This window comes from Sarcophilus harrisii, chromosome 6 (genome assembly GCF_902635505.1).
Source record: "Sarcophilus harrisii chromosome 6, mSarHar1.11, whole genome shotgun sequence".
Lineage (NCBI taxonomy): Eukaryota > Metazoa > Chordata > Mammalia > Dasyuromorphia > Dasyuridae > Sarcophilus > Sarcophilus harrisii.
The window spans coordinates 32,494,037-32,517,485 of record NC_045431.1 but is presented as its reverse complement, the minus strand read 5'-3'; the positions used below and the strand labels follow the sequence as shown (position 1 = coordinate 32,517,485).

At 32.8% G+C, this 23,449-nt stretch overlaps 1 long non-coding RNA gene across 3 annotated transcripts in view; it reads right to left on the bottom strand.

Annotated features, from left to right (window-relative positions):
• Positions 1 to 23,449, bottom strand: part of LOC116419819 — a 227,658-nt gene that overhangs the window by 185,456 nt on the left and 18,753 nt on the right. For all 3 annotated transcript variants that reach the window (XR_004230131.1, XR_004230130.1, XR_004230129.1), the window contains exon 2: positions 14,338 to 14,430. This is a non-coding gene — a long non-coding RNA (uncharacterized LOC116419819). The remainder of the gene's footprint in view (positions 1 to 14,337; positions 14,431 to 23,449) is intronic.

Here is a 23,449-nt window from a genome sequence, read left to right as displayed (position 1 = left end):
AGATTAGCTCCTCAAATATTTATCTTAAGGAATTTCATTGAGAATAAAGAAGTAATATGAATTATTTTCTGAAGTCCCACAGTTAGTCTGAACCAACATTCAGCATTCATAGCTCTTCCTGTCTCCACATTTAGAAATTTTCTTTCCAAAAAAGTTATTTCATCATCAGTCAGAGAGAATCCTTTATTAATGGGATCCGAATCTACAGACTCTTCACAAGGAGGTGTGCATTCAGGGTTGTTTACTAGGGACTTTTTAAACACTCTTATCCAAACTAGCTAGCAATGACTATCATGCTATGTCAATGCATCTGCTGAGCAGCTACAGAAGGAAATGTTGATTAATTAAACATAGCCAGGTAATGATATTTAGAAATAAAACTACAAGCAAATTTCTTTCATGACATATAATATTGGTATATGAGGGAAAGATACAGTTTCTACAGTGCTCGGATGAGGTATTTCAAAAATAGCATCAGTCACTAGGAACTTGGGGATTTCAAAGATGATATCATAGAAAGAAGTTATAATGAAAATAAGAATAAAATCTTCTAAAACAAAGAGACACAATGCTGACCTCATTTAACTGTACATTAGTTTGCTCTAGAGGAATAATGAATCAGTGAATAAACATTCAGTATTTATCGCACTGGTGATGAAAAGGAGGACAAAAGAAAGTCCTTTTTCTCAAGGAGCTCACAATAGGATGGAATAGATAGTATGAAATCAATTATGTGCCATGTATGTCTGGGCTTCAAACTTTACCAATTGTCTATGAAAATTTATTGACTCTAAAGGCTAGCTCAAAGAATACACAACTTTTGCCATTTCTGATTGCTAAGATTTGGTTGCTTTCTTCTTCCTTAGCTAAGGATTCTACACCCTACCCCTAACTACTTTTCTCCTTGTAACACCATCTAGGCATATTAGGAGGCACAGAAGATAAGAATGCTAAGTGTGCAATCAGTAAGATCTGAATTCAAATATGACCTCAGACACTATGTGATCCTGGGCAAGTCACTTAAGCTGTGATTGCTTCAGTTTTCTTAGCTGTAACATAAGGATAATAATAGCATCAATCTTGCAGATTTGTCATAAAGGTCAAATGAGATATTTGTAAAGTTCTTATATTATTATATTAATATATAAATTTATATAAATTATATATTATTATATTAATATTACCTATTATTATTACTATCAAACACAGTATCTTGATAGCAAGTTCAAGCATTTTTTCTTAGCTCTGCCATTACTTCAAAGCAAAAGAAAAAGCTCTTTTTCTAGGGTTTATTTGTAAGAAACAAGAGTGGTATGTGAAAACAGAGAGTAGGATTTGAGAAGGTGAAAGTACAAGTAAAAGGGTTGATCTGGCAAAGATTGGGCATTGCTTAAGGTTAATCTTTACTTAAAGTTATCCAAATGTTGCTTGGCCTAAAACAGTGTTAGCCTGGTGCTGACACTTCAATATTAGCTCTGAAACAAACATTGCATCGCTCATTCCAGAACACCTACTAACCTCCCACTCTGTGCAGTTGGGCATTTCAGTAAAAGCATGACTAGCAATTTTTTTTCACTTGGAGCAAAATCTGAGTGATCAGGAAAGGCTTCTCCTAGTAAATGAGATTTGAACTAGAATTTGAAGAAAGCTAGGAAAGATAGGGAGAACTGAGGAGTATATTCCAGGAATAGTGAACAGTCAAACTCTGGATCAAAATGTCTGGAATCTAGAGATTGTGTATCTTCTATGAAGAACAGAAAATAATAATGTCATTGGATAACAGAATATATGGTAAGAGAAGGGTATAAGAAGACTGAAAAGGTGGGAGGGGACTTGCTTGTGAAAACTATTAAGTACCATCAGAGAATGTTATATTCATTCCTGAATGTCATAAGGAGTCACTGGAGTTTAGAAAATGGGAGTGAGGAAAGAAATAATCAGATTTATGCTTTAGAGAGGTTCATTTGACAGTTGACTTGATCATGGACTGCCCGGCAAGTATCTGCCTTTAACAGTTTTCGAGGGATAGATAAATGCAACCTTTTTTAACTAAAATAATCCATTAGTATTGGAATGAGTAGTGAAGCAAACTGATTGCCACTTGATCTTTGTTGTTATTTTTTTCTCAATTCCATGGTTATTCTTGTGCATCTATTATGGAGTTATTTTATCTCTGTCAAATATGCTACTTAAAACAGTAAGAAGGCATAAGTCATAGCATTTTGGTTCAGTACTCCAAGGATATAGTAACCTACTTTTTTATCATTTCAAAATTTTGATAGATTTAGGAGTTCATTAATGTTTATATTTTCTGCAATCTTGCAAATCACAAATTCTCAATTAATTTGTCTTGTTCACATCTTCTCAAAAACTCATGAAAGGGATGCTTTCCTATACATTGTACATTGTATGAACACCAGTGGAACACAAAAACTGCCCATTGGGTATCCCTCACTCTAACCGTGTGTGTCATATATCTCTGATAACAGCCTTTCTGTAGCTTCAGTAGCTTCTGCTATACAACTATTCCTTGGTAATATGCCATATTCTGTTTATGCCCAAGATTCCACTTAACTTTGAATGAACTACAACTGCAACTTAATGTCTCTTTGAAAGCCATGAAATTGCATTATTCATATATATATATATATATATATATATATACATATACATATATATATATGTGTATATACATATAAACACTGTGGAAAGAATAATGGAATTTTAAAAGTTCATTCTTTGTTTCAGGTAGAAGCTGGGGTTCGTCAAAATCCCTCTCTCTCCTCCTACTTAATGGTAAGCCATGGTCAATACATATTATTTTTCCAAGGAACATGCACTGCCAAATCACTTGGATGGTTTGTCCAACTAAAATAGCCTAAATCAAGAGTTGTTAGCACTTTTTTTGTGTTGTGGATGCTTTTAGCAGCCTGGCAAAGCCTATAGACCTTTTCTTGGCATGATGTTTTTAAGAACATAAAATAAAAATACATGGGATTAAAAAAGGAAAAATGTTATATTGAAATAAAAATGCAAATTTTCCTATCCAAGTTTTCAGACCTGTGAAATATATTCATGGATCCTATGGAAGGTCATGGGCCACAAGTAAAGAATCCATGGAATACATGATAATCATATGTCTTTTTATTTTTCTTTGTGTGGATAAAACAAACTTATATTTAGAAATCATATATCCCAACTCCATTTTATAAATGAATAGACTCAGATACAGAGAGTAAGTACTTTGTCCAAGGTTTATGAGTAATAAGAAGCAGAAAAAATGGATTTGAACTTGTGTTTTGATTTCATACTTAGAATTTGTTCAAACATACTCTGATGCTTTATGAAATGTTTTCTATTTCTTGTTAAGGAATTGCTTCCATATTCCAAGATTTGATACAATCAGTACAATGAAATCTGCACACAGGATAATCTTATCTAACGGACCTCAATACCTATAGAGAATCCCTCTTTCTATGTACTTTGCACTATACATAATTTATGACATTGGTAAATACCTTTGGTGAGAATGAATTTCCCTGCTTCATCTTGCCTTAAAATTAATAAACAGAACTATCTTAAATACAATAACAAAAGTTACAGTTTTTAAACAATCTTCTACAATTATTGACCTGTGTGTGTATAAGAGATGCCTTGTTGGAAGAGAGAAAGCAAGGAAGCATTTTACTCTACCAAGTCAAATGCCTTTTAATAATCCAATAAGCAAAATGGGAGCATTCCATGTTCCCATTGTATCCTTTAAACTTTTCAGTCAATTTAGTGATTGAAAAAATATAGTTTACTATAGAATAGCCTTTAAGCAAGCCTTTACAAACTTTTATCAAGCATTAATATGAAGATTTGTAAAAATAGTCATAAAATTCTTTAATTTCTTATATTTTTCTGTCATTTTTTAACAAGCATAATGTCCACCACTCTTTCTAAGTATAGTTCTATTTCCCTTAGCTGGAGACCTGATTCCTTAACATCATCAAAACTGTTACCTTCTATACAAACTTTTCTGTATACATTACTTATTCTATTTCCTTTATTCACAATTGCTTCCTTTAATGTCATTTCTAGTTGTTTGTCAGGGTTATAAGAAATGATGATGTTAGGTTCTAAATGTTATACTTGCACTGCCAATGGTAAATAAAACAGTTTATAATAGATTCATTAAACGTTCCCTTTTTTGTAAATTCATTTTCATCCTTCTAGCTTTATCCTTAGAATAATTTTACTCAAGTCTCTCAACAAGCTTTCTCTTTTGGTTTTCCCTTCTACTTCTCCTATTTTATAACATACCACTAATAATAATTTTTCCATTTTTTTCCTTTATAAGACTGTATAAATATATTTCCACTTTAAACCTGTAATCCCATGTTGCCATATCTTTGCTCTTAGAGGTAAGGAGATCAAGTGTTTGCCGATTGCTATTACTAGAGAAAGCTCAGTAACATGGTGGATAGATCAGTTAGTACTTGTCATATCCAGCACTGCCAGACTCTAATGACAAAGAAAATATTAGAATCATAGGTTTTATAAAATCTAAAGGCCTTTGGCTTCTCATTCCTAATGATCCTGAGTTTTCCAGTAGTTTTAAAACCATATGTTCTCAATGTCCTTTTTTTTTATTAAATTCACTGCATAGTATTACTTTTATTTTAAGTAATACTTCCACAAGCATACTTACCTCATCATCTTCTATAATAAATGTTGCTTCATAGGTCATGGTTATTTTCATGATGGTCATTTTGAAAATGGATGAGCACTAACAATATATTCTGGGAAATGATATTTCTTGTTGCTCTTGGATGCATAATAAAACCAACTCTGCTAACCTCTTTATTTCCCTCACCAGGGTACATCTGTCAACCATCTTTCCATTTGACTACAATGTTCCTTCATCTTACAATTTCTTTCTAGTAAGAATAGCAAAAATTGTTGTGATTCAATTCCTCTTGGGAGAGTAGTGGCTCACATTTAGGTTCATTGAATGATCTGCTTATATTATCTTTCTTGATCTTCATTACAACTCTGTGGGTAGGGATACCACTCCCATTTTAAAGATGAGGAAACTGAGACTCAGAAGTTAAATGAAATGTTCAGATATAAGGTATTAACCCTTTTCTCCATACAAGTTGGGTTAGCTTTTCCTTGAAAGTCTAAAAGACTTTCTACAGGATTTTATTGGCCCAAGGAATTAAGGTTCAAGCTGTATCTTCTTTGACAACTTTCTGGTAGCTTCCATCTATACTGACCATGACTTCCCGATCCTCCTAAGGACATAAAAGTGGCTATCCAGTTGGATTCCAGGCTCTTAAGACTTGGCAGACATACAGATATGTTTGCAGACTAAGGGAGCCACATCTCTATCCAAGCCTAATTCTAAAATACTAGCATTGAACAGAAAGGGTATCCTTTCTGTTCTCTGAATAAGTAAAGACCTCTCTTTGTTGACTAATGGATGACTTCTAAATGCTTCATTTGTTTTCAACATGGAATTTAAGCTAACCAGAAGCAGTGTAATTCATCCAACCCTAACACCAGTCACATACTTATTGTGAGGGATTCAAATCCAAATCTTTCTGTTTCCCAGTCCATTAATCTCTCTGCTACAATATTTAGCTTTGTTTGTTGATCACTAGGTAAGGGTTTCACATTTAGAATACTAACAACTGAGCCAATATTTTTAAAAGATTTAAAAACCGTGTAATCCATCTGCTCCTTCTACCATTTTCTTACTCTCCCTGAAAAAGGAGAAGAATGGGGAGACTGACAGCAATTCTGTATTTTTGTTTCATGGGTTGCCACTACCAAATAATTTGTCTTCAAGTGCACAAAGGTGATGAGTTTCTCTATTGCTGAACCCGGCTGGACTTTAGAGAGCAATCATCATCTGCTCTGTCCTCAGGGCTTTCTTAACCATAACCTTCAGATCTTGCTCTCTGATGGTATTGCCAATGAAATTAAATGAACACTTCCATAACTCAATGGTATATTGGAGTCAGAGTTGGTAGACATTCTTTCTTAAATAGAAAAATAAATCTTCACCTAAGATTATAGGATTGAGAATCAGAAGGAACCTTTAAAATCACCTAGTCCAGATTTATTCTACAGAAGAGGAAAGTATGGAGGTAAAGACCTAGAGAAATTAGAAATGAAATAATTTGCAAAGGCAAACTGAAACCTGCTGTTTCTAGATTCAGCTCTACTTTCTATAATACCATATTGCCTCCCTAGACTTAGAAAACAAAGTTCTAAAGTTGTCCTATAGGACCTTAAAGGAAGATGTCATTTTTGTTTTTCCTATGAGACAGCTAGTTGACATAATGGGTAGAGTATAATACATGGGATCAGGAAAGCCAGAATTCAAATTCCACCTCAGATGCTTAATAGCTGTGTGTTCCTAGACAATGTACTTAAACTCCCTGTACCTCAGTCTCCTCTATAAAATGGAGATGGTAATATTAATAATAATAATAGCACTTACCTCACAGGGTTGCTATGACAATCAAATGAGACAGACTATGTAAAGTACTTTGAAAATATTAAAGTGATATATATATATATATAATATATATATATGTATATATTTGTGCACACACACACATTATATATATATATATATATATATACATATATATATACATACTAATCAATGCTAGCTACAACTACATCCCAATTATATTAACTATGACTTAAGAACATAAAAATGGCTATAACCTTGACACAGTTATATTATTATAATTTTATTACATAGTTTCAATGAGTTGGAAACCAATTGCTGTATTTTACATATAGTTATTTATATCATCAAAAACAATTTCATAAAATTCATTATTTGTATGAATCAAGGTCTATCTATAATATTTGCTCTTAAATTCTTCTCAAATTTTTCTCCATCTTAACAATCATCTCCCCCACTGAGTCATCTTAACCATTTGTGGTTTTAATGTGTTTGATGCTAATGTTATAAAGGTTCTCCATATAGTTTTTAGGGAACTGTAAGACTCTAATCTATAAATATTTTATACATCTAAAATAAACATTCTCTAAAATTTAGGATATTATATAAAGCTATCTATTCACAAGTCAAAGCTGAAGGCATCCCTGGAAGTCTCCTGATAGCTTTCTTATTACAGTGAAGATGAATTTGTTCAACTAGTATTGGTTTTTACCTGACAGTGAAAATGGAAGAGCTTCAGTAAATATAGCTGAAGTCCACAGAAGAAAAATGGAATTCAGAGTCTTTGTATTCCACTGAGACTGGCTATTTTTAAATCTTCACTTTCTTCCCTGAATTATCCTTTGTGCTTTTGGAATGCCTTGATTATCTTAGTAGCTAATAATAATTATGGTAATCATAATCAAATGAAAGATAAAATTAATTCCCAGGCCCCTAGATAAGGAGTAGATTGTTCCCACAAAAAAATAAGGAAGTAAATGTTATTATTGATATGAACTAACCCTTAGCAAGTGGCCAAAAGAAATAAGGATCAACCTCAAGGAAACTAGGCTGTGAGACTAAAAGAAATATGAAAAGAGCATTGATTGTTTTGGGGGGTTTGGGGGCTAGATTTTCATGGATATTTGTGTTTGACAGGAAATTTTTTATAATTTAAAAATAATTTTCTATTTCTGTTTCAATTGGTCAAATATTGTGGTACTTGATAAGAAGAAATGAGAGACAGACCACCTTTCCAGGGCTAATACATCACAACGTCTAGTCTCTCCAGTCTTTCAGTTATTTAGCATTCGGTTAGATATGGTCAATGGAAGTGTTTTACTCACCACCATTTCAAATCAGTGATGGAGGATTCCAGAAATCACTATTGCCTTGAATAAAATGGGACCCCAGGAGTATGAAATGAAATGTTCATGTAATAATAGCATAAGCACCCTAATGATTAGGAACAACTAATTTGGGGTATTAGGGAGAATCTGGTTCTATGATTGCAAGAATTTAGTATTTATAACTTTCATTATAGCCTTGAAATTTAATAAGTAATACAAACTCATTCAATGGTTGATTAAAAACACTAAACTGTGAATTAATATCTTGCTCACAATTACAGAAAGTATTTACCTACTTGGGTCAAAGAGAACTTTTTTTCCTTTTAGAAAAATATGAAGATATGATTTTTAGAATTACTTAGATCAAAATGATATGAAGATGTCTTTAAAAACTATTTTGGTTCATAAACCGGTATAACCACTACTTTATATGTGCGTATGTATTCTAAAGTCTTTGTAAATGGCCCCAGAGACCCTAAAAATCTAAAGCACATCCTATAAATGTAATTAACAATTTACAGAAGGGTTTTAAAAAAAATAGAACTTACAAAATTGTCAATAATACACCAAATGAGGCTTAAAATCTCCTGCCTGGTATTATGCTGCCATCAAGTGGAGGCAACTTAAATAAAGTGTTTACACTTATAGCTATTTAAACATAATTCTACACACTCACACACACACATGCACACACACACACATACACACACACACACATGCATTCACGCACAAATGTACCCCAACATTATTTGTGGATATTGCTCTTTTATCATAGATTGTAGTAGGAGTTAATATACAGAAAGTTTATCTTTTTCTAAGTATGTTTTATAAGTATGTTTAATAAATAAATAAATAAATGATGAAAGAAAACATTTAGAGAAAAAACTAGGAAGATAGTCAATCAACAAACATTAAGCATTTGCTATAAGACAGATACTGAACTAAGCAATGAGGATAGAAAAAAAAGGTATCCCTCCCCTAAATCCCCAAGTGGTCATTATGTCCTAATTAGAGAGACTACATGTAAATAACTGACCATGAAGAAAAAAAAAAAATATATATATATACACACATATATGTATGAATATGCATATATAAGCAGTCATGTATATTTTATATGGCAGAAGGGGTAAAATAAATCTGAAAGAAGAAATAGCTTCAAAAGCAAAGTGGTAAACCTTACCCAAGAAACTGATCCCAGGAAAACTAGAATGAAACAAACAGAAATAAATGATAAGAAATATATTTTTAAAAATTTCAGAAAATTGACAAAAGAAGAAAAGAAAAGATAATAGATGGAATACCCAGTATTTTTTTCAACTGATGTGGAAGACAGATGGAGAGATAATTTAAAAATAATTAAATTTCCTAAAAACTGTGATTTTTTTAAAAAAATTCCGGTCACTATATTCCATGAAATTAGAAATGAAAATTGCCTAGATATAGTAGAGCTAGAGGAAAAAGAATTATACAGAAAATCTACCATGCATATACTAAAAGAACCCAAAAGAAAAAATTCTGGGAATATCACAAAGTCCAGAATTCCTACACCAAAAAAAAAAAAAAAAAAAAAAAATGCTACATGCAAACAGAAATTATCAGTCAAGAAGTAGTACCAAGGGAGCAACAGTTAACATTACATAAGACCTCACAGCTTTTCCTATAAAAGAATGGAGATCTTGGAATATTCGAAAGACAAGAGATACATCTTTACAATCTGAAAAATTTACCATTCAAAACTTAGTATAATCTTAAAAGGAGGGGGTGGGGCGGTTAATCTTTTTAAGTGTTGTCAAATTTAAAAAACAACCAGTTAAATGTTGATTTAGAACATCATAAATTAGCATTATCTATGTTGTATTGTATTTTTTAAATTTTTTTTATTTTAATAGCTTTTTATTTAGAAGTTATATGCATGGGTAATTTTACAGCATTGACAATTGTCAAACCTTTTGTTCCAATTTTTCCCCTGTAATGTACTTTATTGAATATTTCCCAATTACATTTTAATCTTGTTCCTGCCCATAAGGCCCAAGTTTGATACCAATGGATAACAAGGCTTTTAAGAATTTCTGATGAAAAAAATAGACCTAGTAGGAATTTTAAAATGCAGACACAAGAGTCGAGAACTTTATAAATATAAATGTATTTAAACAATTGATAATATTTACATGAGGGGGGAAGAAACAAGTGTCCCTCTAGCATCTCAATTTCTTCAAAGGGTACCCAAGTAGTTAAAAAAGTAATCAATAAATACAGGAATACAATAGTGTAAAAAGGAAGTAGAAAGAGACTGGAATTTGTTATTTCTTATAATTAGTGAGTGAAAGAAGAGAGGAGGAGAAAAAAATGAGGATAATTTGCACCTTGTGAACCTCACTCTTACCTAAAATGGATAAATGAGAGTTGGACACAAGAAAAAATTGGTTAAAAAAAATACACAGGGAAATAGATGAGGTTACAGATGAAATAGAGAAGGAGGGAATAGTTACAAAAGGAATCAATCATCAAAACATTTTTGAATATATAAAAGAGAACAGAAAGGACAAACAAGCAAGATGGTTTTGAAAGTAGCACATGGAATATGTATGCATATGTACATGTTTCAACATAATTGTAATATGTCTGCATCACAACATTATATGTGCATGCATATTCGTATGGAGATGTGTGTGAGTATGAACATACATGAATGCATATAGAAATATACTTAGTGCAATTTTAAGCTATTAAAGCTTATAGCTATCTTAATATTTTGGGGACTACCCTATGTGTATAGTCCAACTTCTTCAATTGTGTGTCACACAAGGGGTCTGGTAACCATATGTGAGGGTCATGAAATTATGATTTATTATTGTATCTGTATACCTATTTTATATCCCTGTATATCTGTGATCATGTAAACATTTCTTGAGTAAAAAATAGTTGTGAGTATAAAAAGTTTCAGAAGGTCTATATATATGCATATATTCTTATGGATATATATTTAGATATAGATATAATTGTGGGTATATATGTATTAATTATTTGTGTGACATAGACATTCTGGGTTTCAAATGCAGTGTTATTTTTATGTTCTACTGTATATAAGGAAATACTAATATTTATAGTGTTTAAATTCAGAATAAAAATAAAATGATATCAGTTTCAGTACTGCCTCTGATACTCCCTAATTTAGTGAGTTAGACAAGTCACTTAACCTCTTCAGGACTCAGTTTCCTCCTCATGTAAAGGATAATAATATAATTTGTCCTATATCATATTTTCATTGGAAAAATCAAATGAAACAATACAAACCAAAGTACTCTGTAAAACAGCCTTCTGTACAGATGGTGTTATTATTGTTGTTTACTTCAAAAGTCATTTGTGTATCCGCCCCTACTTTTTTGAATAGGCTAACAGTAATGTCTACAAACCATATTTAACATTGAATGGCAACAAAGCCTAGAATATAAACGTTAAAAGCCTGTATTTTATGATTTTATTGAATGAAAGAAATATAGCATGAATGGTTACAGCAGGAATTCCAGCCAACCATTGGGACAGAGATAAGTAAATACTTTCATATCATACTAAACTGTTCTTTGCTATAACTGGAACTCTGGGAAACTACAAAGATAAACATAAAAATTGTTAAGTAGAAATAGGAAGTGAATAACTTTTTTTCAAATATAGCTAGAGAGCATATCCTAAATCTGTGGGATAGAATAGTGGACTATACCAATAACTGTGAAAAGAATTACTGATCAAGCAATTGTTTTCTACCTACACTCTCATACCTAGATGTTGACTATCAGTAGATTGCCAGACATAGACATTTGGAGATTCCCTTTATTGTTTAGAGTTAATGGGGATCATTATTTGAGTTTTCGATCCAAAACATTGTTTAGCCAGGAAAGTATCTGAGTCTGGGGCACCTAGAGTCCCTGGAGGAAATTAGATTTGAGGTGATTGAATAAACAGAGTCAAAATATCAGATTCAAGTGAGCAAGCACAAATGGAAGCCCAACACAAACCTATTTGACCACAGCAGAATATTCAAGGAAAATTTCAAGCTGAAAAGAAGATGTAGACAGACACTACTGAAAAGCTAGACATTGTTAAGTAATTTTTTCATCTTTAATCTCTTTTTGTTAAGCTGACACATATCCATATCTACCCTCTTATATCTAACCAGAGCCAAAAGGTAAGAAAATGAGGTCCTGACACACATCCTCCCATTGTCTCCAAAGCATTCCACATCCTATAGTAACAAATAATGATGGCTTACAAAAGCCAGAACTTTCCATCCTCCACATTTTGGCATAAATATTCTGTTAAAGAAGCACATTTTTTATGAGAGTGAGTAAAAAAGCCTTAGAATAGTCACAAAATTTGAAGCTCAGGAGATAAAATATAAACCCAAGATCAATCATTTAAACATGGGCTCATAAAACTTCAAAGTTAAAATGGAACTGTGTTCCAATTAAAGCAATCATTAACACTAAATTTGTAGGCTCAATCAATAGCAAGTCCTAAAATCTTATACATGTACTCTCTTAGTTTAAGGTATCTGTTTCATCTACAAATGTGGATAGATGTTGGCTAAATGGACAGAACTGTATTCCCTTCAAATCAGTTCCTGATAGATCCAATCATCATTATGGTACTTTTTTTGCATCATCATCATCATCAATAATAATAATTAACATTTATCTAGTCCTTTAAGGTTTTCAAAGTTCTTAACAAATATTGTCCTATTTTCTCCTAACAAAAAGCGATGTGAAGGAAGTGCCATCATTTTCCCGACTTTGAAGTTGAAGAAACTGAGACAAATCCAGGTTAAAGTGACTTGCCAAACATCACACAGGTAGTGTCTGAGGTCAAATTCAAATTCAAGTCCAGTACTCTATCCACTGTGAGACCTACCACACTAAATTAGGTAACAATGGAGATCCACATTCTTTGCCTTGTCAGTGTCTTTATCGAGTCAGACTTTAGTCAGAAAACTGTGTGTACCTTTTCTATGATTCATGCTTTAACCAAAGGCTAGAATTCTTAATAAAAATTCAAAATCTCTGAACAATGTCTTTTTTTTATCTGAATTTAATAAACACCAGATAGCTTAAGCATGGTCATAGTCAACGTAAAAATAGAAAGAGAATTTCACATGAAGCCACTAATCTGTATTATTAACAGCTCACTTTCTTTCTATGTATATAATAAATTCAACATGTTCTTTTCAAAGCTGCTCTGCTTCTCTGCATGTTTACTGAACTTTGATCTATTCTATCAAGATTGGCTTTCGCATACCATAATTTTTTCTAACACAACAGCATTCTATTGAAATGAACTGTTATATGTATCAAAGAAATTAAACACTTAATAGGGACTGTCAGGAGTGCAAAAGAAAATTAGCAAATTCATTTTTAATTCCTATTTTCAACCACATTGTCAATTCTATAGCATGTAGATTTATATTAAGATCTTCTATTTTAATTAGTTATTTTCCATATCTTGCATTTTATGTCAGAGAACCAGCCACAGTCAATATTTAACAAAGTGATACTTGTAATTAAGTTATATAGGATATCTCCTAATTCTGATATATATTTCATATTAAATATATATACCTGTGAATATGTGATTCTAATTAATGCAATTGTTAATTGTCCTCCATTTAGAAATATAGTGAAATCTGCTGTATAGCTTGACAGTATTAAAAGAAAATCTATTAAAAAGAGAAATTATTTGAAAAATTTTATGGTTTTACTATTTGTAAAACAGTAGCTAGACAAAGTGTCCAAAAGCTAACTCTATGTGTAGCTATTGTAATAATTAATGTTATTTGAAAAACACCTAAAATTTCTCTCTCAACAGCATTGTCGACTCAAATAATTATCTTCATAGTTCTATCCTTGTTCCTGAAAAGCCCCTTTTTCAGTTCTTTTGAACTAAGGAATTGTAACTCCAAAGATCTATGTTTAGCAGAAAATTAGTTATATTTTAGGAAAAATAACACCTAAGCCATTAGCAAGTCACTGTTACAATAGAGAAACATGGATTATTTAATCAGTATAGGTGTTATCCTGTAAAAAACAAAGAGCAGGATCTTTAGGGAATGGAATATGAAATAAATATATTCTGATGGTGTGATGAAATAGGGGAAATGGAGAAGCCTGAGAAGAGTAACATTATTAGAGATAAAAGGCACTGGGAGGACACTGAGACTTTCTATGTGCTAGTTAAACTAAGCCTATTTAAACATTATTCTAAGGGTCATGTCTGAATCTACTCTGTCTTAGTTAACTAAAGAAAAAGCATTCAATGAACCTTTATTATTTGACTTTGGTATATGGCTTGATTATCAAAATAATCAATGATAGATCCCTCGAATATGATTTTATCAATATATCGTGTCAGAGATTCATGTTTGCTCAAACAAGGTATCCTTTTTTTCTATCCTACAAAATGAATTTATTAGCCCTCTAATCACCACAGTTTCATACTATATTCTGTAGACATTACAGTCGATTACACAGTGTCATGGGTCTGGCTTACCTTTTCCTTGTTAGCAAAGTGCAGCAGGGTGCATTCGAAGTTTGAGCCCCTTCCCAGTGTAGCTGTGCATAATGAGACCCTCTCCAATGGAAACTGAAAAGAAAGGATTAAATAGAGGAGATGAAAGATAGCTTCTGCTCCTTGTCTGACTCTTGGCTTCCCTTCCTTCCTTGCTTTATTGTAAGACAGAAAAGGAAATTAAAACCCTGTTATAATCGTGATAAGGTAATGAAACTCAAATAATAAAAGTAAGAGAAAATTTGACCTTCCTATGTCAACTATCTTTACAATTATGTCTGCACTAATATTAAAGAACAACTTTGGGGAAAAGAGGAAAAGCCCTGTTGGTGGAGCTGAGAACTGGCCCAACCATTCTGGAAAACAATGAGAACAGGTGACTCAAATGATCACACCCTTTGACCCAGAAACCTCTACTGAGGTTTTTGTTCTACTTTAAGCAGATCAAAAGCACAAAGGTCTAATGTGTGTCAAAATATTAATTGTGGCACTTTATAGCAGCACAGAAACAGAAATAGAAATAGAAAAAATAAAATCTTTCGGGAAATAGCTGAAGAAAATGTGATGTTCGTAGGCATGTGTACACAAACATATACATGTATAAGTATATACAATGGAATATTATTATGCAAAAAAAAAATATATATATATATATGTAACATGAAAAATATTGGAAGACTTCTATGATCAGGAAAATGAGAAGAGCCAGAGAAACAATAAGCATAATGATTTCAATAATGCATAATGCATACAGAATAAATAATATTAGGAAGATGAGTTCCAAGTAATTTTAACAACCAGAGAACAAATAATGAAATCCACTTCTGCCTCTCAGTAGAGATGGAAATCCCAGAAGCAGAATGCTACATACATTTATTTGTCAGGTATAGTCTTTGAAATATTCATTTTTGTATAACAATTTTTCTTTGTTATAAGAAAAAAGTAATAGGGATAATATTCAGAAATTATTATGCCAAAAACAGAAAAAATAAATAATTATCATTTCTTTTAAAAGGAAAGAGAAAAGAGAAGTGAGTAATTCATAAGTCCCTCTATGATAGGACAGTGTTTTCCTGACCCAGATTCTCTTTCAGTGCCACAGCTTTCATAGTACAGAGCCTGGAATCACAAAGAATCATTTTCATGATTTTAAATCTGACCTCTGACATTTACCATCTGTGTGACTTTAGCCAAGTCATTTAATTTCCTTCTCTATAAAGCTAGCTGGAGAAGGAATAATATTTATTCTTAAGCCTGTATCTTGGCCAAGAAAATCCCAAATATGCTCATAAAGACTCAGGCCAGACTGAAAAACAAGTGAGCAACAGCAATGGTCTTCACTTTCTCTTCAAAATAAACTTTCTTGGGCAATAGGTTAAGGAAAAACCTCTATTATCATTATTCTTTAATGTTTTAAGCTTATTTTGAAACAAAATTTTAATGCAATGTTTATTTTATAGGAGGCAGCTAGAGGTTGCATGGGATAGAATGCTGGGCCCGAAATCGGGAAGATCTGAATTCAAATCTGACCTCCATCTAGTCACATAAAGTCAAACACAAATGAACAATAATAATATTTTATAAAGGAATATATCTGTATTTAACAATCTTTAAAATTTCTTATAGATTACGTCACATAAAGTTGATTTATTTAATGCCATTATTGCAACGAAAAAGAATTTTAATCATATTTCCTATCACCTGAGTCTCAAGAGGAAAATCAAATAATGAACAAAATAAGTGAAAATTGCTATTCATTTCCTTTTGGCTATATCTGCATAAAAACAAAACAATTAGGCAAATCAATCATCCCAGTCCAAACCATGGTCACTCCAGTGAAAAATACAACTATCAAATGAGTTTGTGGGCCTGCAAATAAACTACAAAATATTCTTTCTCAAATTACTTCCTTTGACAATGTGTAAATGCAATATTTGTTGAGATGACCAGTATATTGACAGATAATTTCCTCCTTTTTTGTTGCTATGTAAAGCTATAGAAGAATTATTTGATCATCTTGGCTCTTTCAACAATGATCTATATTCACCTTCAGTAGTCTATAAAAAATTGTTCTTTCTTATTAATTAATTAACTAATCTTATTAATCTTCTAATTAATCAATTAATTGTCTTACTCACCAAAACATCACAATATCATTGTATAAAGGTGATTTCAGTAACTGATATCTATCTGTTAAAATGTCTTCCATCTCAGAAATTACTTACTGGTTTTAAAAAATTCAAAAGGAGGAAAAGAGAGAGGTAAGGATAGGCATGTAACTTACAAGTGAAAAGTGACATTTTTATTTAGAGAAGCAGAGATATAGCTCCCCTTACACCAAAAAAAGACCAGCTTGCAACAAATAGAGGCTGCAATAAGCATATGACAATCTCTCAGGTCATAGTCAACTGTTTAACACCTTCACTTACCAATTTGTATATGTGTGTGTGCGAATGGAAATTATTTCTAGCCTAATAATTCCCTATTTTTTGTTATGTTTCATTTATTTCAGTCATATACAATTCTTTGTGACTCCATTTGGAGTTTTCTTGGCAAAGATACTGAAGTATTTTGCCATTTCCTTTTCCAGCTTATTATACAGATAGGGAAACTAAGGCAAATTGGACTGAGTGACATGCCCAGAATCACAGAGCTAGTAAGAGTATGATACCAGATTTGAATTCCGGAACAGAGGTTTTCCTGACTCCAGTCTTAGCATTTTATCTACTGTACCACCTAGAGCTATATCCAAAATTCCCTATACTGATGCAAAGATGGTCTTAAATCCAATAACCAATTTATTTTTTTCCTTTTACATGTCAAAAACATATTGGGCATGATTTTGACAGACAGTATCCTAATCCTTCATTATCATGAAAATTGGACTAATTTTTAAATAGGTATTAAAGTTATCCTCAATATTTAATTGGATTAGTCACTATTCTCTAATGCTTGACTGTTGAATCCTGATGAGTAACTTAGAGACAGAGGAGTTTTGCTCAGATTAGGTATCCTGGATGTGTTTTTACGCTGAATATCCTTCTCTTTCTTTGGATAAGTGACTCTCCTTTTGCTGACTGTTGACTAAGCTATAGGTTCCTCATTTCATATCAATGTCATACATGAACTATCAGAGGATTGGTCTCAATCAGACCCAGAATATTTATGTACAAGTGCCCACTCTACCACTTACTAGCTGAATTAACTTTGGCAAAATACTTATATTATCAGCCACACATCATTATTATGAAGAAATTCTATGTAAAGTTATGTAAATGTGAGCTATTAATATCATTGTGTCAGATTTGAGCTGGAACTCTTTTCTTGAAAGGAAAAAAGATCAAGTTTACGGTTGTTGCTGAAACTTACTTACTCAAGTATCCCCAGTGATTAGAGGTATGATGAGTAACAAATCATTGATCAATTGATCAATAAGCAATTACTTTATGTCAAGCACTATGCAAAATGATTGAGTTGAAAAGAAAAAAGAAAAAGCAGTTCTTGCATTGATAAAGCTTACTTTCCTTGAGGGAGGCAACATAAATAAATCATAGCATACAAGATAAATATAGCTCAGAGGGGCTGGCACCAAGAAAGGCCTTATGGAGGAGGTCACACTCAAATTGAGTGTTAAAGCAATATAGGGCTTGTAAGAAACTAACATTGGAAGGAATAAGATTCTAGGCATGGGGAAGTCAATACAAAGGCTCAGATTTGGGAAATGGGTATCTTTGTCCAAGGAACAACATGACCAGATGATGGTATGCCCAGAAGGGAAGAGAATTAGAAGGGAGAAAGGGACCAAGTTATGAAGATTTATAACTGCCAAAGGACTTTATATATGGAAATCATTTTTTTCCAGGTTAGAGAAAGATGGATTAGAGTAGGGAAACACAAAAGACAGGGCAGTCAATTTGAAGGCTATTGCAATAGTCTAGTCAAGGAATAATAGGAAAAAACCTGTGATCGAGGCAAAAACCAAGGTTTTTGTTTTTGGTTTGGTTTGGTTTGGTTTTTTGGTTTGGAAGATAGTAAGGGTTAGGGTTAGGAAAGAAGATAGAAGAATATGCTTTTCTCTTAATCTCGTGTCTCCTAAAAAAACTCTTTTTCTCCTCTTTCATTTTGTTTAGAGAAATTATCAGTGACTACAGAAGTTGTTATTTCCAAGAAGAGGAATTTTAAAATGTAGAGGCAATATTATATGAAAATTATATTCTTTTCATAATATACTGAAAGAAGGATGAATTGTGAAGTTTCTTTTGAGAAATAATGAATTGAGGAGAGCTAGATTTCACTCTCAAATCTGCCACTAACTAGCTATGCAATGTGAGAAAACTGTCTCAGATTCAATATCTTCATCTGTAAATTGGCAAAAGTATTTCCATTACCTACATCATGGGGTTATTATGAAAGTTAAGAGTTTAAAGATTATAAAGTGATTCACAGTAGTATTATATGGTGGAAGAAGTTTGGTATTTGAAGTTTTTCAGAATTTCAGTTTGAATTCAAGCTCTGATACTCACTGGCCATACCATGTATCCTCTCTATTTCTTAATGGGGATAATAATATCTATGGTATCTACCTCAGAATAATTGAATGAAATAATAAAAATAATGTCCTTAGCAAACCTTCATAGGTTGGCTATTATGATTAAATTAGGGACCAGCAGTTTGCTATTTACAATGATTCACTAAAATATATATTTAAAAAAAAACAAGCAAAAACCTGTGTAATTTCATTGCTGTGGATGAATCCCAAACTTTCTATGGCTTCAAAGATTACTATGGACATCTCTTGGTAGCTAACCTTCGAAAACCAAGCTTACAGCAAAAAAATCAGGTCTTCAGAGAGCAAATCTACTAGAACAATCCTACCTGAATTTATGTTTTACCATTACAGCCTTTGAAAACCAAGTATAACATCCATGATACAATAAGACTGTGCTTTCAGAAATTATTAGTAATAATTATAAATATTGTCCATAAGACATGTTTAAATGTGTTTGCATTTACATATATGCATAATATGTAAACAGATAGTATGTAAAGGCATGTCGTGATGTCAGATTTTGGTATGGAGGTGATACCTGACTCTTGAAAGCAATACCAGTAGAGTGTGATCTTTGGTCAAATGAAATCTCCCAATGGTGGCTTAGCAATGGACAATGAGTGCTTTATAGCGGCCATTCTAACTAAGTATAAAGAAGCTTCTTACTGGAGGCTAAACAACATGAAAGATTATCGTTGCTTCAGTAACTCATAAAAAGAATCTACAGAGATATGGAGAGATGATGTGTAACAGTGAAGGAAGTATACACAGTGAAGAAATAACACTAAGATCTTTTTCAGTTTTGAAATGTATAAAAGAGGAACTATAAAAGAAGAGATGAATTGGGAGAAAATGTTAGACTGGTTATGTATTAAGAGTGGAGAACAATCAATGGATCACTCACATCCTCCATTTATTTATATCCAGAGAACTAGACAAAGGCCCTCAGGACATGGGAAACACCTCTTTTAAAGATTTACTGAAATGGCAAGAATGGGAGTCACACTGAACAAAAAGGCATAGTTGAGGGGATATGCAAGGGATCAAATTATGGTACCAAATATCTGATATGACTCAAACATCAGGATTCCCAGTGACATAACAGTTTTATGTATACCCAAGCAATAAGATGAAATCGCTATATTAGAGGTATGCAAAATTTCACTATTTGAGAGACTAATATATAGTCTAATATAATACTTTTCCTATATTTGTATGGTATTTTGGAAGATCAGTCCATTTCTTTGTGAAGAGATGATCTAGGTTTTATTTCTAAGAAACCATCAACAAATCAGTCAAAATCTTTTGAATTGTCATTTATACCCCATCAGTATTTTAATTTTAGAACGGAATAATTCGGGAAACCTAGGATTCAATCTCCAATTTTCATGTCTTTACATCGACCACTTCCTGTGATTAGATTGCATCCCTTTCTTATTACTATTTCATAAGCCCTACCTTCCTCCTGAAGCATTTCCTGGTCCCAACTACTGATGCCCTCTTCTGAACTTCCTTGTATTTAACTAATCTGTATTTTTATTTATTCTCTATACATGTATATGCATATACATGTAGATACATATATTATGTGTGCTTGTTTTTTACTTCCACTAAAAAGTTTCTCAAGGTTAGGTATTGTGACTCTTTGTATTTTTTGTATTGGGATCCTGAATCCTTGGAATAGAGCCTACTACATAGCACCAGGATTTAGCTCGTTCTCTCTGTGTGTTTCTTTTTCTCTTCTTCCTCTTCCTTCATTCACTCCCTCACAATTATTTGAGGGGACAGAAGAGAACAAACCTACAAACTTCTTTTAAAAGAGATTAAGAATTAAATGACAAGAAAACTTTTCAATGACAAAATGATTCTCATAACACAGTGGGGAGATAGGATTAAGGATGAAATTACTGATGACTCAATATGCTAATACAATTATAGTTCATGCATATGCATACTAGAGAAAAGGATGCAATTAAGTCCACTGGGTGATGCAATAGTCACTGGTTGAAGACTAGATGCCAAAGGATTGTTGTCATTGTTTAAACTAGTAAAATGACAAACTGAATGGCTGATAAAGAGAGATTCAAATGTCTACATTAAAAAACTCAAAGTGGCTTCTTAATCCATGTACACAACTTTTTATTTTAAACTCCTAAAAAAGGATGCCTTATATATCCCTTATTCTATGAAATGATATTCACACTTGTATAAAAATCAAAATAATAATAATTTTAATTGTGTTTTAATGAGAATGTTTTTGTGAGAACTTTTTTATAAATATTGTCTTTTTCTCAAAAGGTATTATAATATAAAAAGGTATTTTAATGAATGTGTGATTTCTTTGGAAGAGATACTCTTTTCCCTAGGAAAGATTACAAATCACTGATGTCTTCTAATGCTACGTGAATCTTATCTGTGATTTGTTTTTACAAATCTTCCATAGAGAATCTACCCAATGAACTAAAAGCCTCTTTCTAAGTTTTTAAAAATATGTTGAAGAATTTTATTTTTAAGACTTTCAAAAGTCCTGTAGAACTTTACTCTAGGAGATGCTACCTATCCTTTCTCTGAGTCTTTGAAATCTGTTCTCTCCAAATCTGGAGTATATATCAGATTATTCTTAGACTTCCTCTTCTCTACCACCCTGTAGTTATGATGAGGTAAAGTCTAGTGTTGGGGGTTCCCAGTATGGGAACCAAAAATATGAGGAGGTGATCTAGTTTTGGGATTCCCTGTCAGGGAACCACAACATGATGAAGTTTATGTTTGGGGGTTCCCTTTCATAGGGAATCAAATGATAAGGTCTAGATTTAGAGAACCAAAATGAGATTAGGTTTCTGGTGGTCAGGGAGTTAAATGTTAAGGTCTAGTGGCAGGTAGGGGTTCAGGGAACCAAATGGAGAGGTTTTGCTCCCCTGCATCCTCTTGGGATTCTGCACAAGGGTAGGGAATATTGGGGAACCCCACTTCTGGTGGTGCAGAGATTCCCTGTAAAGGAATTTACAAACCCAAAAACCTAGATTGATAAAAGAGGTTTATTATGGGGATTGGAAAGTATGGTTAGAAATCCTGACAGAGAGGCATAAAGTCTTGTTAGGGAAATAGGTGAGGGTTAAAGAGAGGGTGACACTGGAAAAAAATATTATTCCAGTGGGCAGAGGCTTCCTTGGCATAGCCTAGCATGGCATAGCATGGCATGTTTAGAACCTCTGTAAAGAGAGGATTTTAGATTGGCTCTTTTATGATAGGAGCTTTGGCTATAAACTGAAGGGGGCTAGTGGGTGGAGTCCCAGGTTAGCTCTATCTACAAACTGGGTTTTAGCTTGAGCTGGAATTTGAGTAGAATTGAATGAATTCCTTTAATTGAATAGGGTTGGAATTCTTTTAGCTCAGGACTGAATCAGCCCCACCTAGATTACAGAATGAAACTGTGTGTCTTGTTTCCCTCGGGTGGGGTCTCTCATTGAGGCAGAGTTGAAGGTTTTCTCCTTCAAGGACTTTTAGAGTTTCGGGGTCCCTTCTTCAGTTACAATAAAAAACAGGACTGAATTTTATAAATATCTATGCACATGAGCATCTCACCTGAGCTATGTGCAAGAGGCTTCTAAATGGTTTCTTTGCTTCTAATCCCTCTAATTACAGATTCTAGAGCTACCAAAATAAATTTCCCAAAACACAGGTTCGATCATGTCACTCCCCTCCTCAAGAATCTACCTGAGTTCTCTTTATCTTCTCCAGTAAAAATGCCCATTCCCTTTACCATCCAGAATTATTTCCATGTTGTACTTTCCCCTTACAAAACTCTGTAATCAAGTTAAGCCGGCCTACTGCTGATTCCCATAAAGGACATTTCATCACTCATCTCCATGATTTTCCTGCAGTCCACAATGTTCTTTTTTTTTTAACTCTTCTTTTTAGAACCCTAACTTACTTCCAGACTCTACTTAGATGCCAATATTTTTACATTATCTTTCTTAGTTTTCTTGGTTATCAACTCCTTCTTCCAATCCACTCTACTCCAAAATCACTTTGTACTTATCAGGAATACATTTTGCATTTGTGTATCTATAGCCATTGTGTATCTCTCTACCTCCTAGTAGAAAGAAGGTAGAAAGATATAGTACACAAACATTTTGACTAAAGGGTACATTCACAGAGGTATAACTATAGCTATATATCAACTAATACAAATTAAAATTGTGCAATTTGAGTCCCTAAGGATTGAGAACATCCAGAGCACAAGAGTGATTGAAACAGGTTAAAGGAATAAATGGTGATAGAAAGCTAAAAGATGACTAATACACTAAATTTTAGAATCATGATCTAAAGCTCTTTCAGTACTACTCAGCTCTTTCAGTTCAGTTCAGAACATCGGGCTATATCTGATATGATGGCTTTATATAAGGATGAACTTAGTCTTATACTTGCATTTAAAAGATCAGTTTCACAAGGACAAGATTGAGGCGACATAGCTAAAAAGCAAGTTTTGGGGATGGTTTTCTTTTCCCCTGTCATAGAATTAAAGGCTAATTTAGTGAACTGAAA